Raw genomic sequence first — 7,674 nt, 5'->3', positions numbered from 1 at the left:
TTTAGGAGTTTTATGTCAACAAGAAAGTTTAGTTTAAAACTACTTCTTGTTTAAGTTAATTAGAGTTCTAGTAGACTTAAGAGTTTTATTTAGATTTGTTTAGCCATCCCATATAAAGGTTTTTGCATTGTACACAATTCATCGGTCAATTCATTATTGTTCAACAACTTCTCTTTTGAATTAATATACTTTATTTGAGTTTTTTCTTTTAAAAGAGTTTTAACAATCTTTTCATATCGAGGGGATCAGTTTCAAACTTTTTATTGCACTACAGCAAAACAAGCTTTTAGCGGCCTTTTTTTAGTCCTATAGTGCGCCGCAAAAAACGCCTCTATAGACAACGCCGCTAAATTTTGTGACGTTTATGTGAAAAAAATGCCGCTATAAAACATGACCTTTAGCGACACTTTTATAAAAAAACGCCGCTAAAGAACATGACCTTTAGGGGCGCTTTACCCACAAATGCTGCTAAAGAACGTGATCTTTACTGGCGCTTTTATCACAAACGCCGCTATAGAGAATGACTTTTAGTGACTTTTTTTATTACAAATGCCACTAATTCTTTAACGGCGTTTATGGGAAAACGCCACTAACTTTGGTAGATTTGTAACATTCAATTTTCATCCATATACAACCCTTCCTGTAGCATGAAATCCAACCAAAAACAACAAATCTAAATGATACTTCAAATTCAACGAAAGATATATGATATAAATTGATAACTAAAGTATAATTCATAATATTCTTACAATAATGTTAAATGTTACAATGTTAAAAATATTCTTACAATAAGAAAAAAATGTCTAAGTTGGCAAGCTCAAAAATAGCTCTTGCTCGCTCTGTTTTAGCTAATGATCTTTCTAACTCGACATATTTGCTCCACTCCAGATACTTCTCATACAGTTTTCGGCAACGGTCAATATTACCAAGTTGCAGCTCAATTTTAATATACTTCTTAAAGATCTGAATTTTAACAAAGCAACATAATGAGAAAAGTTCATGTTAAAAGTAGTCAAATTTATAAACTTTCAACATAATCCGAACATTTACCTTATCTTTAGGTGCCTTTCCAATAGCATTTCCCAAAATTTGCCGCGCACCCTTGAGATTGAGTTGTCTTATTTCAAACTGTGCAACAAGAAGCTAGATCTTTACAAAAGAAAACTTCTCGTGTGGAATAAGCTTAAGGCACTCCCTAGAAAATTTTTAAATTAATGAGGAACCATTCAATGTCTATTATAACCAACCACAATATGAATGGTGAAAAACACCCAAAAACTGAATGATTCTTTAGAATACACCATATGCTTGTGGGTGAGGGAGACAAGATAAAAATTAAAATAACATTTGATGCATGCTATAAAAGTAACAATAATTCGCTACCTACTGACTACTATAAAACCACCACCATATAATCACAAGATAATACATTAACTCATGTCAAAGAGAAACAATGCAAATGCTGAAATGTGTTCTCTCTATTTTAGACAACATCATTTTTCATGACATGTTAGATATAATGAGCTGTCTTAAAAATAAATCAGAAGAGAGGCACCAATACAAAATAAGGAAATATGGAGCAAAAACACTACCATGAAAAGAACGAAGATACTAATAACATAAAGAAATAGAACACTCAATGAGAAAAAAGGTGCAACAAAGCTAACTTCGAATGTTAAATTTTAGATTTTCTTCCTTCATTTTCCCTTTTTATCAGCACATTACAGGGTAATGAAATGGACTGTTAGCAAAACATGAAACCAAAACATGCAAACATTCAAATAGTAGGCAACTGGAAAATTTCTTGCAGAGTTCAGTTGACAAGATTTATTAGTAAAGAAATTATTTCACTTGCAATTTAGCAATAGTAGCAACCAACAGAACCATAAATCCATTGCAAGAACATAAAGATACCTGTACACATCTCTCGTTCGCTCCATATCCCCAGCATCAAGCTCCAAATATAAAGCATAATTAATCCTAAATTAAAAGCAAACCATAAGTTGTTAGTACAGAACTATAATATTAAACCAAGCATACAACCATTAGGCACACAAAAACTCACCATAAGTAAATATATCTCTGCCAATATCGCTTCTCCTCAACTGGAGGAACATTAGCAATAGCTCTCTCATAAACCTCCCTAATCCTCCCCTTATTGCCTACACTCTCTTCCAACCTTATATAATCAAACCAAGCATCATAATTCAATGGATTCTTCCTGACTTCATCCTCATACTAAAACCTCTTCTTCCCTACAATGGCATCCTCAATCCCTTCCTTATCTCCATATTGCTTCTCAAAAGCCACAAAAAGTTTCTATAACAATTCTCTTCCAACCTTATATAATCAAACCAAGCATCATAATTCAATGGATTCTTCCTGACTTCATCCTCATACTGAAACCTCCTCTTCCCCAAAATGGCATCCTCAATCCCTTCCTTTTCTCCATATTACTTCTCAAAAGCCGCAAACTTTCTATAAAAATCCTCTACACTACCTTTAGGTATAAGATTGAGAGGAAACTTGTAAATACAATGAGCTCGTTCCGTTTCCTTACACCGTTCCTCAAATTCGGTGAATGCAACGAATAACTGCTCTGCATCTTCTTCATCCGCCAGCTTCTCCACCGCACGTTCATACACATTCCTAGCCCGTACAATCTCCCCATTCTTCATCTCGAATTTTTTTTAATTTCGTATGGTGGAATTTTTTTATATAAAACAAATAGTTAAAAGTTTTTAATTTACTCCAAACTTGACATGCATGATCTATATAAATGAAGTGTGAAATATGATCGTTGAATTATTAAAATATTAATTGTACAAAAAATATTAAAGTGTGTAAAACTACTCTAATTTTAGAATATTATAAGTGGATTTCTCCCTATATATATATTTAAAAACCACAATTTTTAATTTAAGTATAATTTTGATATAGAGGGAGAGAGTGTGTAATAAGTTTGAGAGGATGAATACTCTACTACCCAAATTCACATGAAATATAAACAACTTCCAGAAAATGGATTTCCTGATTCTTTTAAATTAGTAAATACTTCAAGAAAGCAACAACCATATACAAGGGATAGAGACTTACAAAAAGCCAAAGCTTGTTTGTCTCCTAGATGAAGTGCTCCCTTTCTTGATTCCTTTCTAACTTGCTTATATTAAACTTTGACAGTATTGTATAGACAAATCTTGCATGGTTATAAGAGATTTAAGCAAAGCCAAGAGCACCATACTGAAAATTAATTGTTCGAACTCGCATTGGACAATAGAGGCTTGTTTATATTTCAGCAAAAACATCGTTGCTTCTTTCTTGAAGTATTTACTAATTTTTTAAAGAAAAAAAGTAAAAGAGAAATGAGCTAAAAGGAAAATTATATTTATTTATACCGATTTAAACTTATAAACTACACTATTTTGATTTGCATACAGATAAGCATCCATATTACAGTTCAGATTCGACTAAATTGAACAAAGTTTTAATAAATTTCAGACCCTAAAAAGCGAAAGTAAAAAGGGAAAAAAAAGATAGATGAGTACTTGAAACGATCCTTCTTTGTTTTTTCAGTCGATATCAGAGTCATCAAAATTGTCTTCGAAGTTTTTGAAGAAATCAGCATCTGCGAGCTTGTTGTCGAAAGCGATGACGCCTTCGTCGAAGATCTCCAGTGTGTCAACATCGTCAACTTTCATGGCTGACCCTTGGTCGTTTGGGTCTGTCATGAATTCCATCGGCATCGGCCTCATTTTCCCCCCTTTTCTCTAGGCTTCTAGGGATTTCTTTCATTGGTTTAATTTTAATTATTTTTGTTGAAATATCATGCTAAGGTTATATAGAGGATGTTTACCCCGAAACGATGTCGCTTATAGGTCCTTTCAGAAACGCAGCATTTCAGTATTTAATTGGGAAGATATTTTTTCTTTTAGGATGACCTTTTTGTCACTCAAATTTGATCATTCATTTAATTTTATGTTTTTTAATTATTGAATTTATATTATTTATCAAATCATTTTAAATAAATATAAAAATTCATAATTATCATTTTACTAATGACATATACGTGAATTATTGTATAGATGTAATGTGAATCGACAAGAATCTAGAAGGCTTTTCCAAATAAAGTCTTTGACCTTCTGAGGGACCTTACAATTCCAAAGGCACGGCAACGGCCACTCCACAACATAAAGATGCACCATGGTAGCTAAGTTCACTGCTACTCGATAGTCGGTCTTGACACCATACTGGCCGTCCTTACTATACTGTCAAATAAGCCTGTACAATTGATGATGGATTTTGCAGTTTTTCAGCAAAAATGCCACTAAAAAATTAAATTCCTGTAGTGAAACAGCGCTGTTTTGAAAATTGTTAATACCTAGTTGCGGCGTTTTTGGTCCAAACGCCGCTATTGCTTCTTTTGCGGCATTTTTCTCATAAACGCCACTAATGATTGACTTTTTTTAAAATTTTATATTTAAATATTATATAATTCATGTCAATTTTAAATAAATAATTTTTGAAAATTTAAGTAATATTTAAAAGAATTAGATAAATTTTAAAATTTTTATATAATTTTTTATGTAGGAAAACAAAAACAAAATATGAAAAAAAAAGTTTTTAAAAAATATAATGATAATTTTAATATATTAAAATTCATATTATCTCTTTTAAAATTATATAATAAATTATTTAATATATAAATTAAAAAACTTAATCAGTCATATACCCAAAACACTTTAAAATTATTTTAAATAATAGTATTTTAATTTTTTTCATTTTTAACATATATTTTTCTATGTTTTTACTTTCAACTTTTTTTCTATGTATCATTAATTTTTTGTGAAGATTTTAAATATTAAATTAAAAATAAATTGTATTTTAATTAATATATAGAAACTAGTTAAATAATAAATAGAAGAGGATGAAAGAGTGTATGAGTTGTCGAAAAGAATACATGATGGCCACTTGGCTGATGGGTGAGAATACAGGGAGCAAAACGGCGCCGTTTTGTTTAAAATCAGACCCTAAACACTAAACCATAAACCCTAAGCCCTTATGTAACATCCCGAAATAGGGCCTAAATTGAACAATGGTTGCGAAATCACGAATCTGAGATAGAAGAGTTTATTGTGATTAATTTTTATGATTTTCCGATTGATTGGATGCATGTGTTAGAATACTGATAAGAAATTTTAGCGATTGCATGTTTGAATTGCATATTAGGGTTTAATTGCAAAAGTGGGTAAATATGAGTTTTAGATGATAAAGGATTTAATTGAAGTGCATAATTGAAGTAGAGGTCCTTAAATGGTATTTAGACCATTAGATTTTCATGGACAAAAATGGACATAAGATAAGTGAAATTGGATATTTATAAGTTAGGGGCATTTTAGTCATTTGATAATTAAATGAATTAAAAAGGAAAGTAAAACCAAAATGTGCTCATATTTCTTCCACCATAGCCAAAACTTAAAAGTTCTCCATAGCTAGGGTTTTGGCAACTTTCAAGCTTGATTGTAAGTACATCCAAGCCCCATTTTTAATGTTTTTTTACGTTTTTGGAGCCCTCATAGCTCGATTTAGCTTATTCTACCACTAATATATATGTTAGGGTTCATATTTGGAAAAATACCCATAGGTGAAATGTGTTTATTTTGATGTTTTATGGTAGATATGAAGCTTGAAATTATGTTAAACAACTTTTGCTAAGTGATTTTAAGTGAAAACGAGTAAAACAACATAATCGGTAAAAATACCTATTGTTTATAAGTAAATGTTAGAGTAGGAATTTGATGTTTCCACAGAAGGGAAAGATGTTCAGCATGTCATAAAACATAATACTAAGGGATGAAGTTTAATTTTCGAGCTTTGGGGAAAGTGTAAATATGAAAAAGTTTAGGGGCAAAATTATAATTTTGCCAAAGTTCAAGTCAATGAATGTTTTGATGAATGTGAGTATTAAATAAGCTAAATTTTCTATTATAGATCAAGAGGAACGAAATCTGGAGTTAGACCGGGGAAAGAAAAAGGTTGAGGACTAAGTTGATAGATTTGATTGTATTTTGTACCGAGGTAAGTTTACGGTAAATAAATGCAATATTGCAATAATTATTATTAATTTTGTTATTTTCCAGCAATTATGTATTTAATTCATGAAATTATTTAATGTTGACTCAAGTATGAGATGACAGAGAATCAGTGATAAAGTCCCATTGAAACATTAGGAATGTATCGGATACAACTGTCATGACATTAAGGGAATGAGATCCCATGTAAGACCATGTCTGGGACATGGCATTGGCATTATTGAGGTTATGATAGGTCCCACGTGAGACCATGTCTGGGACATGGCATGGGCACCGATATGACAACTCTCATGTAAGACCATATCTGCGATATGACATTGGCAGTATAGGAAACATCCCATATAACTCCATGTCTGGGACATGGCTTTGGCATATTATTATTAGACAGGAGACCCGAGTATCCTTAGTATATCAAGTGATTCAACGGGCTAGTAAACAGACTATGTTACATGAAAGTTTAGGTAAAAGCATAATAAATAAATTCAGGTGAGTTATAAAGGTTAAGAATATTTCAGTTATCAGTTGAGAAAGAAATTTCAGCAAGGGAGGAGAAGTTATAATCATGAGTTATTTAAGTAAGCAAGTAAGTAAACAAGTAAGGGAGTAAGTAAAAAAGAAGCGAAGACATGATACTTGATGATAATTTATGAGTATAACTATTTATGATAAATGTTGTTATTTATTTGCTTGTAAACATACTAAGCTTTATGCTTACTCCCTTTATTTTCCTTTTTTTTTATAGTATCACCAAGCAAATTTAGGGATCTTAAGGATGTCAGGGATCGTAAGGATGTCGGAGATCGTTTCACACTATCAATAGGCCATCTCGGTATTTTGTGAGTCGAAACGTTTTAAGTTATGGCATGTATAGGGACTTAGTCATTTTGTGTGTGTGCCTTTATGATATGGCTAATGAATAGCATGGAAATACTCGATAATGATTACCTATTGAAATGACTATTTAAGAACATGTTTTGATGTTATGTATGCCTAAATGATAGTTAATACAAAGAAATTATGAAAGAGTAAAAATTTGCATTGGAACAGTTTTTGGACAGCAGCATTGACGTGATTTTGAAAAATCACCAAAGGTAGTAGAAATGAAATTAGAGAGTGAATGAGATATATAATTAAATTTTATCGAGTCAATTTTCACATGAAAGAAACGGTGTAGGCAAAGAAATTATATATTATGAGATATTTCAATTTTAGTGAGACACGGTCACATGAAGTCCCATATTCTAATTTTAGAAAATCATTAAAAATTGTACAGAAATAATTATGAGTCATAATTTATATTTCTAGATTCCATGGTGATTTTATTTTCAAAAGAAACAAAGGAGAAAATTATCCAAATTCTGTAAAATGAGATAATTGATTTTTAGTGAAGAGGGGTCAGAACTGTCGAGCAGTGAAACATGGGAGATTTTAACGAATAAACTGTACTAATTCGCCAAACCAAAAATTCTGAAAATTTTATGGTTAGAAGATATATGAGTCTAGTTTTAGGAAAAAATTACAGATCTAAGTTTTGAGTTTCGTAACTCCAATTATAATTAAATTAGTGACTGTTACGCGAGTGGAC

General features: G+C 31.3%; 1 pseudogene; it reads right to left on the bottom strand.

The window, feature by feature from the left end:
* Window positions 1–690: 690 nt before the first annotated feature.
* Window positions 691–3,806, bottom strand: LOC107956167 (crooked neck-like protein 1; annotated as a pseudogene).
* Between the last annotated feature and the right edge of the window lie 3,868 nt (window positions 3,807–7,674).

This window comes from Gossypium hirsutum, chromosome D07 (genome assembly GCF_007990345.1).
Source record: "Gossypium hirsutum isolate 1008001.06 chromosome D07, Gossypium_hirsutum_v2.1, whole genome shotgun sequence".
Lineage (NCBI taxonomy): Eukaryota > Viridiplantae > Streptophyta > Magnoliopsida > Malvales > Malvaceae > Gossypium > Gossypium hirsutum.
The sequence above is the reverse complement of the archived record's forward strand: the minus strand, read 5'-3'. Positions and strand labels throughout refer to the sequence as shown.